Source organism: Notamacropus eugenii, chromosome 1, assembly GCF_028372415.1.
Source record: "Notamacropus eugenii isolate mMacEug1 chromosome 1, mMacEug1.pri_v2, whole genome shotgun sequence".
Lineage (NCBI taxonomy): Eukaryota > Metazoa > Chordata > Mammalia > Diprotodontia > Macropodidae > Notamacropus > Notamacropus eugenii.
Window position 1 is genome coordinate 292555860 of NC_092872.1, and position 18496 is coordinate 292574355.

General features: G+C 37.9%; 1 long non-coding RNA gene across 1 annotated transcript; it reads left to right on the forward strand.

Annotated features, from left to right (window-relative positions):
• Positions 1 to 351: 351 nt before the first annotated feature.
• LOC140525293 (uncharacterized) lies at positions 352 to 16288 on the forward strand. Its single transcript, XR_011973996.1, has 5 exons — positions 352 to 602; positions 2865 to 3025; positions 3167 to 3260; positions 3780 to 3879; positions 15898 to 16288. It is a non-coding gene; the product is annotated as an uncharacterized lncRNA (long non-coding RNA).
• Positions 16289 to 18496: the final 2208 nt, after the last annotated feature.

The following is an 18496-nucleotide window of genomic DNA, read 5'->3' on the forward strand; positions in this document are numbered from 1 at the left end:
AACTTCTCAGGAACCTCTTTATCCTGGAAGATCAAAGCCCTGGAATTCCCACCCTGGAATTCCTCTGTGCCTTTCCCCAGAATCTTCCATTCAAGGAGGGGTCCCAGGCCAGCTATGTCTTCATTACTCATCAGGCTGTACTTCTCTACCATGTCTTCGTGTTAGGTTCCTTAATTTCATGTCTTCCTTACCCTTAAAAAACCCTCATTTGATACAACCATCCCTCCTAGCCCATCCTACTATGCCTCTCCTGTAAGGGGCACTGACCCCCACACCATCTGGAATGCCACACTGACGGACATCAGGTAAACTGAGTCCAGAGCAGGGAAGGGTGAACAAGATGACGCTGGAAGGGACGGCCCCACCCCTGGTTTGTTGTTGTCACTATAGTTCCAGCTTGTGTTCATTTCTATAGTTTCGGGTTTGTTTAGGTGTGTTACCATGGTTCACTGGGCTAGCTGGCAGAGACTATATAATCAGAGTGCTTGCTTGAATAAATCGGAGTTGCTTCACTGACCCGCTCTCCCGCCTCATTCTCTTACTCACGAGCTCCACAGGAGGACGAGCAGCCTGCTGGCCAGGCATAAGACTTGCTCCTCTTGGTAAGCTATGCCGTAACTACAGCACTCTCCTTCCTTCTGTAGCTAAATTCCTTGTGAAAAACCTTCTACAATTAGAGCCTCTACTTCGTCTCCTCTCACTTCATTCCCTCTGCAATCTGATTCCAACCTCATCATTCAACTGAAACTGCTCTCTCTGCAGTCGTCGATGATCTAATGGCTTTTTCCTTGATCTTCATCCTTCACCTTTCTTCAGACGTTGGCACTGTTGATCATCCTCTTTTCCTGGACACTCTCTCCTCTATAGGTTTTTGTGACCCCTCTCTCCTGGTTCTTCTATTTCAGAATTCTTTATTGGTTCTTCATCTGTGTCATGCCCACTCAATGTGAGTATCCCCTAATTTTCTATCTTCAGCCATCTTCTCTTCTCTACTGTCTCACTTGGTAATCTCAACAGCTTCCAGGGTTCAGTTTTCATCTCTATATAGCTTCCTTCCTTCCTTCCCTCCCTTTTTCCTTCCTTTCTTCCTTCCTTCCTTCCCATTCCCAAAACCGTAAACCTAGTACACTCTAAAGCCCATAGTTTGGACAACAATAGGTCCCTGCCCAAGCTCCACTTAATGACTGGCTTAGAGTGATTATTAATAGTAACAGTTTCTCCTTCCCTCCCAGTTTGATTTAGTCATTTTTTTTTCTTTTGCTCATTAAAAGGGTCATTCCCTGAGTACTTCTTAAAGAAGCCTATTCACTCAATGGGCATTACCTCCCTCAAAGTGAGTACATCAAAAGGCCCAGCCTAAAAGGCCAAGGTCTCCCATTGCATCCTGATGAATATCTGATCACTGGATCCAGATGGCTCAGGAGGAGAAAGTGAGGCTGGTGACCTTGCACAACCCTCCCTCATTCAAAACAAAGTCAAGTGCAAGTCATGTCATCATTTCTCTGATGTCAAGGTTGTCTTTGAAAATGAAGGATGAACACAACTTATATAACTAGTTCTCAGGTCTCTATATCCAACTCTAAGCTCTCTCTTGAGCTCTAATCTTGTATCACCAACTGCATCTTAGACATCTCAAACTGGGTATCCTGTAGGTTTCTCAAACTAAAAATGATCAAAATGGAGTTCATAATCTTTCCTTCAAATCCCTTTCCCCCTTCCCAACCTCCCTATTACTGCACCACCATCCTCTTAGTGACCTAGTTCGATTCACAATTTCAGTGACATCTTCAATTTATCTCTCATATTCATTCCATATATCAAATCTGCTGCCAAATCCTATCGTTTCTACCTTCACAAAATCTCTTGAATACTTTCTCTTCCTTCCTCTGACGTCACTAGCACCCTAGTTTAGGCTAGACTTTAAAATAGTCTCCTGGTTTGTCTTTCTGTCTGCCTCTCTTCACTTCAGTTCCTCTTTTACTCAGTTGCTAAAGTAGTCTTCCAAGTGGAGGTCTGAGCATGTCAACGTGCCTACTCTGGCCCCCTCATCCAACTCTATAAACTTCTATGGTTCCCTAGTACCGCTAGATTAGATATAGAATCCTTTTTTTTTTTTTGGCATAAAAAGTCTTTTACAACCTGACCCCTTCCTATCTGTTCTAGTCTTCTTACACTTTGTCCCATATACAATATTCTCTGATCCAGTGACACTTTTTTTTCCATCCCTTGCACATGAAACTCCATCTTTTTATTGGCTATCCCCCTTACTTGGAATGCTCTCCATCCTCACCTCCACTTCCTGGCTTCTCTGGTTTCTTTCAAGACTTGTTTCAATCCCACTTTCTTCAAAAGGCGTTACCTGGTCCTTCCTCTTTGCCTTCTAGTGCCTTCCCTCCAAGACTACCTCACATATATCTGGTATATTTATAATTGTTTGCATGTTGTCTCCCTATTAGAGTGTTAGCCATTTGAGGAAAAACGTTTTTAAAAAAAACTTTTTTCATATTTGCAGTACCTAGCACAGTGATAAAAAAATAAAATTTCATTTATTTATTTATTTTGTGGGGGAAGATAAGGCAATCAGGGTTAAGTGACTTGTCCAAGGTCACACAGCTAGTGTCAAGTGTCTGAGGCTGGATTTAAACTCAGGTCCTCCGGACCAGTGCTCTATTCACTGTGCCACCTAGCTGCCTCAGATAATAAGATTTTAATAAATGTTTATTGATAGATTCATTGCTATAGAACCTACCTGCCAGAGGTTGCCAGCTAATATTATCTATTATTTATTTATATGTTAAACTATATAAAAACTATAAGTATATTATTTTTTCTTTTGTCCATATGTTCTCTCTCCTCCACCGTAGCCTTTGATGCTTCATGATGGCATGAATACGACTCTGAGTTTGACGAGGTTATGCCAGTGATGGACAAGCTCTACTAGGTACTTCCAAGCCGGACAAGCTTTAAGAATGGGCTCAGATGAACACTATCCCTCTGAGAGAGACCAGGCCAGATCAGTCATCAGGTTGGTCACAAGATGATGACCTCTTTGGCCATGACCACTCCTAAAATCTCTCTATGACCATCTCCACCCACACTGGGAATTTAGACTCCACCCTCAGCTCCTCCTGGCTCTGATAGGTGAGTCTCTTGCCTTATCTTACAGGAACCAGATAGCCACACCACTTCCGGCAGTCTTCTCACTTGGGAACCAATCTCTGACCATCCCCACCCCCTCGGAAACTTGGACCCTATCCCTGGTGAGTCTTTTGCTTTATCTTTCCAGAAGCCAGGCTACTTCCTGCATCCTCCCCATCATGTTTCCCATGCTTTCTCACACCCCTTTATTAATTGTCCTTTCTTAGAATGTAAGTTCCTTGAAGTTAGGAACTGTTTTGTTTACTTGTATTTGTATCTCAGGAGCTTACCAGTGCCTGGCACGTAGTAAATGCTGAATAAATGCTTTATCTTTACTGTTGAGAGCGCAGATACTGGAAGAACTGATATGTAACTATAATAACTGACATTTCCACAGTGCTTTATGGCTTGCAAACAAATCATAACTTCATAAAATAAAAAACTTAATGTATTTCATTTCATCTTATCTTCAAAATAGTCCTATAAATACTATGAAAATTGTGTGTGTGTGTGTGTGTGTGTGTTCATCCTTCATTGCCGAAGAAGACCATGCCATCAGAGAAATAATGACATGACTTGTACTTGACTTTGTTTTGAGTGAGGGAGGGCTGTGCAGCTCACCAGTCTCACTTCTCCTCCAGAGCCATCTGAATCCAGTGACCAGATATTCATCAGGATGACTGGAGAGGACCCAAGATGAGGCAATTGTGTTTAAGTGACTTGCCCAAGGTCACACAGCTGGTGAGTGTCAAGTGTCGGAGGTGAGATTTGAACTCAGATCCTCCTGACTCCTGCACTGGTACTCTATCCACTGCACCAATACTATGAAATCACCTTGCAGATGAGGAAACTGAGTAGATAAGTTAAGAATGGTTACATATTATTGCTTCCATGTTGACAAAAGTAGAATAATATTTATGCTTTCCATGACTTGCTAAGATCCCTCATTCCTCACATTTAAAACTATTTGACTTAGGAGAATCATCTAATAAATTTTTGCCCAGAATTTCTTCCATTACTAATCAACACAATTTATTTTATTAAGAGTTAATACAAAGTTTGTTAGTGTAAATATAATACACCTTATGGAGCATGCACAGGGTTGGACTTTTGGGGGTTGAGTTGCCTTGATCCCCTCTGGAAAAATATGTTCTCACCTCTGAAGAACTTATAACTTTGGGAGATTGCCGCAAACCCCAGATGGTCTTGCTTTCTCACCCTGTTACTGCTGAAGGTGGAGAAAGATAGGATTAGTTAGATCAGAGAGGTTACTAAGCCAAGAGAAGTAGGCCACTCAATGGATTTTAAGAAGGGAGTAACTATGCACTCTATAACTTCAACTTTCTAAGACATGTGGGCAAAACTTTCCTGAAAGGGGTAGAGGGAGGGGCTACCCTTCTCTACAACCCTGCTGCATAACAACTTTGAATGCATAGCAGCTAACATACATGCCTTACCTGGATAAACCTGAGGGGGAGTGCAAAATCCTAAGTGGTTCTTCTGCTTTATGTTTCTTTGCCCAGTCATAGGGGACCAAGCAACAATCATGAGACAGATATTGATAGCCTGGGAAGTCAACTTTTGGGTTCCAGAGATCTAGAGCTCCTGGATCCTTAATCATTGTGGGTATTGCCCTCATTAGATCCACTATAGCATTTCCTGAAAGGGAAGGCAAACGCAAGCCAGATTATGAGCCCAACTCCTGGCCTGGTTTGCCAGGAAACATGGAGCTGGAGGGAGTTTTCTGGACAGTACATTCCTGAGGTGAAATATAAGATATCCATTCAGCAATGCCATAAACTTCTTCATGTTCTGATGTTTTAAGTCTCATTCTCCAAGGAGAGCATAAAAGTAGTTATAGTATAGCTAATGCTGCTTGTTTTAATTTCTTGTTAATTTTTATCTTCTGAAAGACTTTTGCATTTAGCAAATTTAGCATTTATTTTTATGGAGAAGTCTACTAACCACTTTGGAGAGATAGAAGACATGAGATAAAAGCTAAACTTTAAGTAATTTTCCCTGGAGATCTAGGGTGAGGGTATAAAGAGTATGAGAAAAAAAAGCTGACCCTTCTCCTAGGTGGTCAGTCTCCACAAGGACTAGACCTGGGCTGAGTACAAGAATATAGAGGGCCACTGGCAAAGTGAGAGAGGTTGCAATACCTCAGACACCTGGGCCTAGAAGTGGTTCTTATTGTTAAATATATTTTCTAGTTTAGTGAGTATAATTTGAATTTTGTTCTCATGTACCTACTGGTATCTTTTAAATAGCCAAGCTTATTTACCATTTGGCATAATGGAAGGAATAGTAAGGTATGGAATCAGAAAACTTGGATTTGAATTCCAGGTGTACTACTTAGTTACTGGCTATATGATTAAGGCCTTAACCATTAGGCCTCAATTTCCTAAGGTGTAAAATTAGTGGATTGAAAAGAAAGACTCTCCTATGTATCTATTTATATTTGTTTTCTCTCCCTTTAGAATATTAATTCCTTGAGGGCAGAAACTGCTTTTTTAAATCCCCTGTACTAAAGTATAGGTCTTGGTATATGGTAAACCAAGGAATAGATATTTGTTGATTGATTGGTTGTCCCGTATTAGTTTATGGTCTCTTTCAAATTTAAAATCCAACATTTCTTTTTTTAAAAAAAAATTTTTTATTGTTTCCCAATTACAAGTAAAAAAATTTTTTTAGCATTCTTTTTTTTTTTTACTTTTGAGTTCCAAATTCTCTCCTTTTCCCTTCCTAAGCAATTTGATATGGGTTGCACATGTGCAACAGGCAGAACACAATTCTATATTCGTCAACAACATTCTTCTTAAACTTGAATTGTAGAATTCCATTTTAGCAATTTTTCCAGGGGTGGGGGTAATGTTTTACTTTATTATGAAATTGTGACCTAGATAAGGTTGCTAGTAGATAAATCAGTTAATGTTTAAATTTACTGTTTGGTTAAAGTCTTCAGTTTTACTAACTTGTTGAAATGCTTGTTTTCTTCTTCTGTGGGTAAGATAGAGAGATTATAAGAATTTCAGATTTATTGGCATGGAGCTCAGGAATTAAACTATTTTATAATTTTGTGACTTGTCTTACATTTATCAAATTGATGGCACTTTTTTTATTCATTTAGCTCACAATTATTTACATATTTGGCATTAGGTATGGCTTATTTTTAGTCTTTCATCAGTTTTTTACTGATCAACATTTGTGGACCATGAATAGGCTAAGAAAAATAAAATATGAATGGTAAGGATTTTTAAAATAATATATTTAAAGTATTAAACTAAGGTTGGAAATCTTCACAAATACAAGGATAGGAAAGACATGAATCTGAAAAGAATCTAGGAGACTTTGTGACGTAAGAGTTCACGATGAGTCAACAGAGAGATATGGCAGTCAAAGAGGGAGGGGAAAACAGTCTGCTGTACCCTGATTTAGTCAGACTACATCTAGAGTATATATTGTATTTCAGTTGTGGATACGTATTATATTCTGCTGTGGGATGTGTATTATATCCAGTTATATTAGGAAGTACTTTGATCCACTGAGAGAGTGGACATAAGAGGACACAAAGAATGGTGAAGGGTCTTGAACTCATGCCGTGTGAATATAAGGTGATATCCCTTTTGGATTGGGATAATTTTAGGCATTAAAAAGGACAGAATCAAAGTTAATTGTGTGAGAAACGCTGAACATCCCTAACTAAATAGATAATCTGTCTCAAACTCAGCATGTCTAAAATTAAATTCATTATCTTTCTCTCAAAGTCCAATCTTCTTCCTACTTTCCCTGTGTAGGGGAATTGATCAGGGGAATCCTTAATTGATTTGATAAGAATACAAGATGTGGACTTTTTTGTCAGAAGGATTTTTTCCTTCCATGAAGGAAGACACATTTTAGTGTCAGAAATGTTTCATGTGGACTTCTACTCTATTCCAATCAGTATGATATTTTACAGAAATTATATGAGGATAATTAGATAAAATAGGTTCTTAGAGTACATCTTTAAAATGGGCCTTAGACTTTACTGTAATGTTCACTATTTGTTTACCAGTTATGAAGCTCACTTGCACAACCACAAGAATGCTGACAAATATATCTCCATTCTGTTTTACTCAAATTCCATGTCCAAACCCAGAATGGGTGGAGTGCCTTGATTCTTTGAAAAGTCCTCCAACTTATTTTTGTACTTCTGGATCACTCTTTCTTGTCCAACATGACCAGGTGACCATCTTATGCTCACTTAGTTGATGGAGATGCCCTATGCTTCACCCAACCTGTGACACACACACCCCGCCCTGTGCTAATACATCATTATTGGCCATCAAGAGCAAGGTATATCAATCAATGAGAGTATGTATTTTTCCATAAACTAATACCTCTTTTGCATATTTGGGTATCATTCCCTATAAAAACAAAGTCCTAGAAACTAGGGGCGTCTCACACTGAGGAAGGTCAGAGTCCACTTCATTAAAGGGAACCATGGACACTTTAATAAAGTGCCATTGGCCCAGAGCTCTGCCTTAGTGAATTTTCTTGCAGATGGGGCAATTATCATCCCCATGTTATTCTCTTGCTAAGGGGACATAGGTATCTCCTCTATATGGCCTCTAGTGATTGGTGCTGACTCCAAGATGACTGGTAACAGAGAGCTGGGGAGAATGTACCCCAATTGGTGTAGCCAACCCTTCTATAACAGCTAGCCATGAAATGGCCCACCTCTTCAAATTTTCATGTGATTTTTTTCTCCCTTGGACTTCATCCCGGAGTGTAGCAGGTAAGGAGGAAGGGATTTTTCCATTTGCTATGGGAGCAGAAAATTGTGACTTGTAGGAAGCTAGCACATATCAAACAGTCTATGCTTTCCTTCCAGACTGAGAACAGAATTTTTGTACCTTGCCTTTTTTTGATTGACTATTTTCTTTCCTGAGTACACATCAGAAACTAGCAATACTAAGAATGGGTAATTCCAACCTTTGGGGTTACTACATGACTAATCCAAAGTTTGAAAATTCCTAGGTAGGGTATGGGTCACTCAGAGGAAGATTTTCTTATACAAACAGCTGGGTGATATAGTACATAGAATGCTGGACTTGGAATCAGGAACTCCTGAGTTCAAATCTTGCCTCAAATACCTACTAGCTATGTGATACTGGGCAAATCAAGATCCCTTAGCCTCAGTTTCTATATCTAAGACTGCAATAATAGTAGCACCTATCTCCCAGGATTGCTATAAGGATCAAATGAGATAATTTATGTAAAGTGCTTTGCAAGCCTTACAATGCTATATTAATGTTAGCTATATAGAGCACCTCTCAGAAGAAAAGATTGCCAACAGGAATACCCTGTAGAAGAAGAACTAAATGAAGCCATGCCATCCATAAAGGAGCCAGGAGATCTTGACCTTGTCAACTTCCTATGGGATTGTTATGAATTTCTTAGACAGGGTAGGTCTAAGGTGAATGAGAAATATCTGTTCAGCAGTTCCAAAAAGTCTTCACATTCTTGGGGGGGGGGAGGGGTGGAAGGGAAGGGAGGAGAGGAGGAGAGAGAGTCTAATAAGTAAAATGGGCTATTTTTGTGTTCTATATTTTCTGTTTTTATCCATGTGTCTCTATGATTACTTTGAATCTTATGCATTTTCTATAGTGGAAGAAATAAAAAGTTGTCTCATACCAAACACCTATATTGTAGACTGTGTCCCTTTGTAGGAGGAGACCTTCTTACCCACAAATAGGGAAAGGAGCCAGACACACCTAAGCTTTTGTTTTGTTTGTTTCAGAGATTTCCTTGGTGTTTTCCTCTAGGGTAGAGCAGAACCAAAGAATCAGGTCCAGAAACCAAGCAAAGAAAGAAACTAAACACCTGGGAGGTGGGGCAAGTTTCCCTAGGTTCCATATGAACCCAGAGTCATTGGGAGGTGAAGGAGGATATTGGGCTGCAAGTGATAAATTTCTATCAAAGGTACCATCCCTCTTCTACTCACCCAGGTTTGCAACCTAGGAATCCTTCTTGACATTCTTTTCATTCTTCCTTACCTCCCATATCGTATCTGTTGCCAAGTTTTCTTGATTACCCCTCCACAATGCATCTTGTATCTGTCTCTCTGCTTTCACATAGCCACCACCCTATCACCTCTTGCCAACCGGACAACTGCAATAGCTTTCTAATTGGTTTCCCTGCCTCTGCCTTTCCTTTCTCCTGGCTGCAAAATTGATATTCCTGTGGTACATTTATGAACATATATATATATACATATATATATATATATATATATATATATATATATATATATATATATATATATTCCTTACCTGCTCAAGACACTTCAATAGCTCACCTTTGTCTCTAGGATGAAATACAAACTATTTTGTTTAGCATTTCAACTCCTTCAGAATCTGGCTCCAACTTCATTTGTAGACTAATTTTGCATTTCTTTCTGTCATGCATTCCACATTTGAGCCAAACTGGCCTATTTGCATTCTACTTTCTATCATCATGTTTTTGCCCAGCTGTTCCTAGAATTGTGAGCTCCTGGAGGCCAGGGACTGTCTTTTGACTCTTTTTGTATCTCCAAGGCTTAGCATAGTGCCTGGTACTTAATAGGCACTTAATAAATATTTTCTGACTGATGATTGTCTCCTCATCTTGGAATTCTTAACTTCATTTGGCGTTCACTGCAAGTGGCTCCAGCAAGAGTTCTTTCTTGATGTCTCAAGTTATTAGCAATTTCCTTTCTCCTTGAAATTATTTTGTATTTTCTTTAAACATATTTTGAATTTACTTAACTTCGTACATGCTGCTTCCTCCAATACAGAGTATTTTGTTTTTAACTTTGTATCCCTACACCCTAGTGCAAGATGCCTGGTACACAGTTGGCACTTAATAATTGAATTGGAACAGTAGATTACAAATTGCTCGAGCTTAGCATTTATGTCTGTTTAATTGACAACGTGCACTAGGGCATCATTCCTAATTAGATGGCAAATGTTTCTTGATGATGATGATGATTGTTCATAATTATGCAAAAGTCATACAGAATTCATGTTTTTAAGGCAATAGCATGGTAGGAGTAGAGTTAGCCAATGTATCTGGTACCTCTTACATTGTTGAACTCATAAGAAGATGGAAAGAAATCTGTTTAAATCCCTAGCTTCCTTCAAGACATATCAGGTACCGTCTTCTGCAGGAGGCTTGAGGCATTAAAGTCTTTACTAGTCTGCTCAGTAATTAGGTTCTCTCTCTTCCCTTCTCCATAACTTTGAATTTATTTCGAATGTATTTTATATTCATTTGTCTGCACACATGCTATATTCCTTCCCCCAGCTGAATATAAGTTCCTTGGGGACAGAGACGTTCAGTTTTGTCTTTGTATCTTTTGTACTTAGTATAGTGTCATGTACATACTTAAGCATAGCATACATATTTGTCAAATGAATTGCTACATAGATCTTACAGAGACTATGGACATTGCCACTGTATCTTTAAGAGGCTTTGGATTCATGAACACTAATGTAATTGCCATTCCTTGAGGAGTCAGTGGAGAGTGGAGGAGTTTTAACTTTGATCTACTAGGAGTCTGTGAGGATATGAAGAGTTTTAGCTGTCATCTAAAAGAGATCGAGTTTTAACTGTCATCTTTAATGATCTTGAGTTTAATTGTCGCTTGGGAGAGACTCTTCACAGTGAAGGCTTGAGAGAAACAGTGAAAAGTCAGCAGAAAATAGAATAAACAAAGTTGCTTCCCTCAGAGGACTGGATTTAACAGTTCTATTGTGAACAAATTAGAAGAAGAATCTTGGAAAAAACTTTGCCTGAAATTTTGAGAGTTGAATAGTGGGACTATTTTCTAGAAGTGAGAAATCAAGCTTTCTAATTCCTAATGTTGTTAATAATTGTTATTATTGATTGCATTATTAATAAATTATCTGGCTAGTCCTTTGATTTATTTTTATATTTGAGGGTTTGACATATGATGAGAGATAAGCTCTTCTAGTTATTACATTAAATAAGTAATATTTAATTACTGGGAATTCTGGCTCAGAACTAATTATTTAGCAGATGAGAAAAATGTTGCAATTTCAGTCATTAATAAGAAATATGAAAACATACCCCTGGATTACCTTGGAATTTTAAATGGTGAGAAGAATATGGTAGTGAATCAAGTAATAACTTCAGGAGTGATCACTCCTATATAAACACATACACATACACACACATATATACATACATATACATAGATATAGATACACACATATATACATACACATATATACATATACACACACACAAATATTATATATATATATAAAATTGAAAGTGTCGATCTCAAATCCTGCTACGTTACATTATTTCTGAATGGACAAGAATTTAGTAATTGATACAGCTGTGTGTGTATGGTAAAATTAATTCTAGGTCAATGAATTGATAATAAATTATCAATTTCCTATAATAAAAGTAGCTTATAGAATTAATGGAACAAGTAAGTAATTAAAGTAGCAAGCCCTTTTGCAGTAAAAAGTTTGTGAGTATGGTATTAGTGTTTGTTAGTCTGAATGAAAGCAAACTGAGAACACTACTAAGTTGCTAAATTTCCAGGAAATAGATAGAAGATTCAAGACTATATAATCAGATAAGGAAAAGGCCTATTCCCTCTCCCCCTCCCCTGCAAGATTCTGTGCAAAATAGAAATAAAATTTACCCTCTGAAGGCACCTCTTCCCTCATCCCAGCTTGAAATCAGGACATTTCAGGATATTATACAAAGGGAGGAAGAGACAGCCACTTCAAACAAGGCAGAAATGGTTTCATAAAAATGTAACATCTGCTGGAACTTTTTTTAATTAAAAAAGATTTTTATTTAAAAAGAAAATCTTACTTTTGAAGAAAATTCCATTCTCATGCAAAATTTTACCTCCACCTTCCAGTGTGAATTCACTAAATGGCAACTATGAACTCTGAATACAAATAATAAAAAGATTTTGTAGGATTTCAAAGTTAGAAGGAATCTTAAAGAAATGAATCCAATACCAGTGAGTGAATGTCTGTGTTTAAGACTGGAGGTGTGCATTTACCTGTATGGTTGGAGTTTGTGAAACTTCTTAGATAATAGACTTTTGTGTAAGATGTTTGATAATTGAAATTCTATACTTGGTTTGTCCCCATCTTTTCCTAACCTTAGACTGTCTTGTGTATTTAATAACATTGTCCAGTTGGGGGCACTGCTGAGCTTACATTTCATGGTTTGAATTCCTCTACAGCCCGGATAATACAACTGTAATCTGAGGCCTCATTCTTTAATGCTTCATATGGAAAAGGTTAGGATTTAGAAGGATGGCATATTGTTGTGATAGTATGAAATTATACCTATTTGAATGGCATGAGATGAGATAGTACCACATGGAATTCTTTGCCTAAAGACTTAATCACCTGTTACTGCAGAAGGAATTATATTACAACGAAAAAAGATGTGGGATTCATTTTACAGGCTATAAAAGGCAGGAGCAGGGAGGGTAGAGCAAAGCCAAACAACAAACTTTTTAGCTACAAAAACGTGCTGTTAATCTAGACAATAAATGGCCAGTTGTTGCAGGAAGGAAATATGGAAAACACTTGATGAAAATTTGTTTGTGTTTTTCCCCCTACATGACTGGGTTATAGTGGAATTGCATGAAAGTATAGGCTGAAGACCAATAAAAAATTTTTGATATTTTTTTTGGTCACTTTATGCAATATGATACTTTTGTAATAATGAAAACTTCTATTAGACCCAGGAGGCTAGGGAAATTTTACCTTCTTCCACTAATAGGCCCCTTTAGCTGTGGATCTACACATATGGACCAGTTTTAGACCTAGGGGAACCTAACCACCTAAAAAAAGTTCTTGTACTCTTTGCTGGCTCACATCTATACCCCAGAGTCTCTGGAAAACTTTGCTTATGGCTTAGTTTTGGCTCATGCTTAGGGTCTTTCGAAAGTGGAGAATAAAAAGGTACTCTACACACAATGTAAGTCAGATATAGGACAGGTATTTATTTCCTCCACAGAAAAGAAAAGAAAAAGACTCACAGATTGACAGAAAAACTTAAACAAGTAGCAATGATAACACAGTTACTGATATGCTCTCCTAAGAGGATGATCTATAATAGAATGTGAGTGTCACAAGGGGAGGGAGTGTCTTTTTCCTTTCTTTTATCCCCAGAATTTTACCCAGAGCTTGGCACATAGTAAACGCTTAATAAATGTTTATTGACTGACAAATTTCAAAACATGAAGCACTTTGTGGAACTACTGAATAAGCCATGTTATATTTCACCTCATCCCTGCACTGTTTCACTCAAAGTACTCTGCCAAGACATGCCAGGGCTTGGGTCCATCCTCCTTTTGGTGACCATCTCCTACCAGAAGTACTATGCTGGATGTAGAAAGAGCACATGTTATGGTGCAGCTAGCAGTGATGGTGGATTGAGAATTTTTTGACTTTTCAGACCAACAGGACTAATCACAAGATAAGTCCATGTAAGGATTATTGTTGGTCAACTATGATCAGGTAAAGAAACACAAAGTAGACAAGGCATCCAGAGTTGGAGGTATATGCCCACCTAGCTGAATCCCTCCCTTTAAAGTCCACTAAATGAGTCAATTCTCTTGGCTTATTGACCAATGCTCTCTGTTGCACCCTTTCCCCTCCCCACTTTAACCACTGGGGTGGGGTTCCAAGGAACCACCCAGAGTTTACTGCATCCTTCTAAATCAACAAACTCTTGTCACTGAGCCAAATTTCCCTAGAAGTGACCAGGGTGAAGGCTCAGCACTCAAAGGAGTGTGCTCCATTCCAACTCCTTAAACATTTTCTAAAACTGAGGGGAAAATGATGCTCAGAAACACATCATATGCCAGAAATGACTGCTGTTGCTGGCAAAAATGGTTTAAGTGTAACTCAGAAGGAAAATCCATCTCTCTTCACCTTTCATCAATTTCAGTTTCAACAGTAACCATGCAATAATATCTATACTGGCTTTTCAGTAGAGAGGTTAGGCAAATTTAATGTTTTAGAAACTTTGAAGCACTTGATAAATATGAAATATCATTTGTTATTTAGATAAACCTGAATTAATGACAGTAATTTTCTTTGCATAATTCCAGTGAGCAGCATACATCAGCAAAGTCCAAGGACATTTGAGTAACAGACAAGGTGACTCAGTACTAACTTGGTACAAGCACTAACACCATACTGATCCACATTCCCAGGTCATGTGTCATGACTTAGGAAAGAAGTCTTAGAAAGTCGCATTGTGGTAGCACCCAGATTTAGGTCACATGTAAAGCTATTTATCAGGAACAAGTTAGGATAATCAGAAATGAGTAATATTTAGGATTAAAAATGCAAATTGCCTTAATCTACATACCTAAATATAAGTCATTTCCTGGGATAAGCTTCTGTAAACACTGATCTTCATATTAAATGCAAAGTCAACTTAGAATTTACACATTTTAAAATAGTATTATTTTCATCTATTTCTTGCCAACACAATCACCCCACTGTATTTTCCTTGTCTGCTTTCCTTTTATCCTCCCAGAATATTTCCCTCCCTCCCCCCCATTTTCTTCCCTCTGATAAAAAGAGGGAAATAATAATATAATATTATGTTAAGACTTTGACAAAACCTGGAAATTGGCTAAAATCAAAACTGGAGAGGTGTGGTAGCAAAATGAAATGGAAGTGATTGTCATCTACTCCCTCTACCACTGACCTTGGGACAGTGACAAGAGTAGCATAGCAATCTCATCTCTCCATATTACGACTGAAGGAAAGATACAAGAGGAGATCCCAACATTTCCACTTCATTCGTTACTTTCATGTTCTGCCTCTGAATGGATAAGTTTATCTCATTCCCTTCTCTCTCCTTTGAAGTCTTCCAAATAGACTAGAAAAGAGACTAATGAGGACAGAGAAAGATGGGAGTATAGGGGGTGATGTAAAGGGAAATGAAGCCATCATATGATAATGGGATTGTTGTGACACCAATATGTGCCCTCTATATCCTATATTATAGGATCATTAAGCCTGTATTTCTCCATGAGAACATCTTAAGAGACACAGTAACATCCAGTTTCGATAATAGTAAGAGCTGACACATAGAGCTGTATCCCCATCCCCCAGGCAGATTTGGCAATCTACTACAAGACAATCCTGTAGCACTGTGTAGTGATATGACTCCTGTTTTGGGGGAAAGAGAAGCATAGATTGAAAAAGAGATAAATGGGTGGGATGGTAAATGTGAAGTTTACCCTTTTTTTTCCAGCCACAGGCATGTAGAATACTAGCTTTTAGGAATTTACAAAAGGGCTTTCCATGCATTATCACATTATTAGATCTTCACAACAATTTCATGAGATGTGCAGGCTGGATATTTTTATCCCTAACTTGTTGATGAAGAAACTAAGGTTCAGAAAAGTTATGACTTATCTGTGGTCACACAGCTAGTAGCATCTGAGGCTGGATTTAAACCCAGGTCTCCTTCCTACAAATCCAGAAAAGATTCATATTCAGCTTCTTACAAGCTAGAAGAGACCTTGAAAATAATTGAGTGTAACTCCTTCATTTTTCAATGAACAAGATTCAAGGCCCATTTGAAGGACTCTGAGTCTTTCAGCAGTTATCCAAATTGCTAGCAAAGATATTTCTTCCCATTTTTCCTTCTTTGAAGGTCCAGCTCCTAGAACAACTAAACTTAGGTTTGTTTGTTTTTTAATTTCAGGTGAAGCAGCCTGGCATATTTACATTTTTCAGAAACCAAGAATTTTATCATGAGAAGGGATCTTCTGGGCCACCTGGTCTCTCCTTATCAGTTTAGAGATGAAGAAACAGGTCCCAAGGGGAGAATTGACTTGCTTGGTCATACAGCAAAGTTGAGACAAGAAATCTAGGTATTCTAATTACTAGTTTAGGCTCTTTCCAGTACACTATTCTGTACCCTCTTCTAAAAGCGTGTTATATCAAGACTGTGGCCAGCCTTAAATATAATTGCAAGATATGCTACAAGTTTGTCTTTGTTGTCCCTAATTCAATAGTTTCATAATTAAAATCAGCTGTCCAAGAAGGGACTGATGTTCATTCACTCTGATGTGTGAATAACTGCTATTGTTGTTGGTGTTCCGTCATTTTTCAGGCATGTCTGACTCCTGATGACCTCATTTGGGATTTTCTTAACAAGGATACTGGAGTGTTTTGCCATGTCCTTCTCCAGTTCACTTTACAGATGAGGAAACTGAGGCAAACAGGGTGAAGTGACTTACCCAGGGTCACATAGCTAATAAGTGTCTGAGGCCAGATTGGGACTCATGGACTAGACTAGTCTTCCTGACTCAGGTCTGGTACTCTATAAACTGCACCACCTTTTTGAGGAAGGCTTAAAATGTAACCTCAGTAACAAAGGTTACACAGGGAACCATGCTTATAGCTTACCTTTCATCCTGCTATTTGACTCATTCCCATATTTAATCTTATTATTTTTACCTCTACAGCAATCCAGAGATCTATTTGAATTTTTTCTTTCTAATAAAAAATTGAAGCATATTTCTCATTAGTTAATGAGTTGACTCAATCTCCCACTCCAGTCTATTAAATATTATTTATTGAATAAACTGAAAAACTGTAGTTATTATTTTTTCCTAACAGTAGTTACTAATAGCTTTCTCTATATTAACTCTCTTAATCTCCTGTGATTAAATGAATATTAAAGTTCCTGAATATTCAATTTAACATTGAAATCAAATGAGCACAGTGTATAGAGTGCTGGGCTTAGAGTTAGTAACACCTGAGTTTAAATCCTGCCTCAGACACTTACTAGTTGTGTGACTCTGGGCAAGTCACTTAACCTTCATGTGCCTCAATTTCCTCATCTGTAAAATGTGGGGTTTGACTTGATGGCCTGCAAAGTTCCATCCAGACTGAAATCTATGCTGAAAAATAAGGCAAAGACATATATAATTATTTACAACATTTTAGGTGTGAGAAATATCAAACTCAGAGTTACTTCTTTACTTCTGAAAATGTAATTCTCCATTCAAGGGACAGACAGTAATGATTCAGTTAAGAGTCAGGTTCATCTGATGCCCACTCCCCCCGCCCCTTTCTTCGTGTTTATATACCCTTCTCATGCATCCCAATTATGGGAAGCAGCAAATTCATTTTCCTCCTTCCTTCTTCCTCTTTCCTCTATTGGTGTATATCTCACTTCTTTCTCCCCATTCGAGAAGCTCTAAGACAGAACCAATCCATCCAGAAGACCTCTGTTTTTTTATTTGATTTATTAAGCTCCCTCAATGCCCTTTAATGACATCGTGGTTCTGAAGGGAGATTTGATTCTCCTCTGCTCTTAGAATGTCAGCCCTGGATCGTTATACCACAAATTCTACCTTTCTAGGTTTCTCTGGACTCTTGTGTTTGTATTTCAAAGTTCCTTGTCAGTTCTAGTCTTTTATGTAGAAATGCCTGAAAGTATTTTATCCTGTTCGTGCTCCATTTATTCTCTTATAGGAATATGCTTAGCTTTGTGGGTCTAATTATTTTCAGTTTAAAGCTTGTCTTTTGATCTTTTAGAATATTGTATTCTAGGATATCCTTTGATTTTTAGTACAAGTTGCCAGCTGTAGTCCTAGAAGAGCTTCTTCCTGGTGGCTACAGTACTATAAATAACTAAACTATAATTCCCACCCCCACCCCCACCCATAGGAACCATAGGAACGCTAGATTTTGGCTATGATATTTCTGAGACTTTTCCTTTTGAGGTTCCTTTCAGGAAGTGAATTGTATTCTTTCTGTTTATACTTTGCCTTCTAGTTCTAATATATCTAGGAAGTTTTCGTTTATGGTTAGAGTGCCCAGACTTTTTTTTTTTAATCATGATTTTGAAAGGATTCAATGATACTTAAATTTTCTCTCCTTGAATGGTTCTAAAGGTCAATATCTTATATTTTCTTCTGGGTTTTCAATCTTTTGATTTTTGTTCTAACATTTCTCGCAGCCTCTCAGAGTGGTTGATTTCTTTTTTGGTCTGTTCTGATTCTGAGGAAGTCTATTTCTTGGTTAATGTCTGCTACGTTGTCTTCTAAGTTACTTATTCTACTTCCATTTCTTTCCTCCAAAGCTCTCATTTTGTTTATTTATTTTTCATTTCTTGTTTAATATTTTTTGTAGGTATCTGTGTAGTCATTATGGAAAAATTATTTTTTCTTTGATCTTTGCTTGTAATTTTTAGGGATTTACTGTCTTCTTTTGGGGGATCTTTAGATTTACAGTAATTTTTGATGCTGATCAGTGTTTTCCCTAATTTACTTATCTCTCCAGCTTTAGTT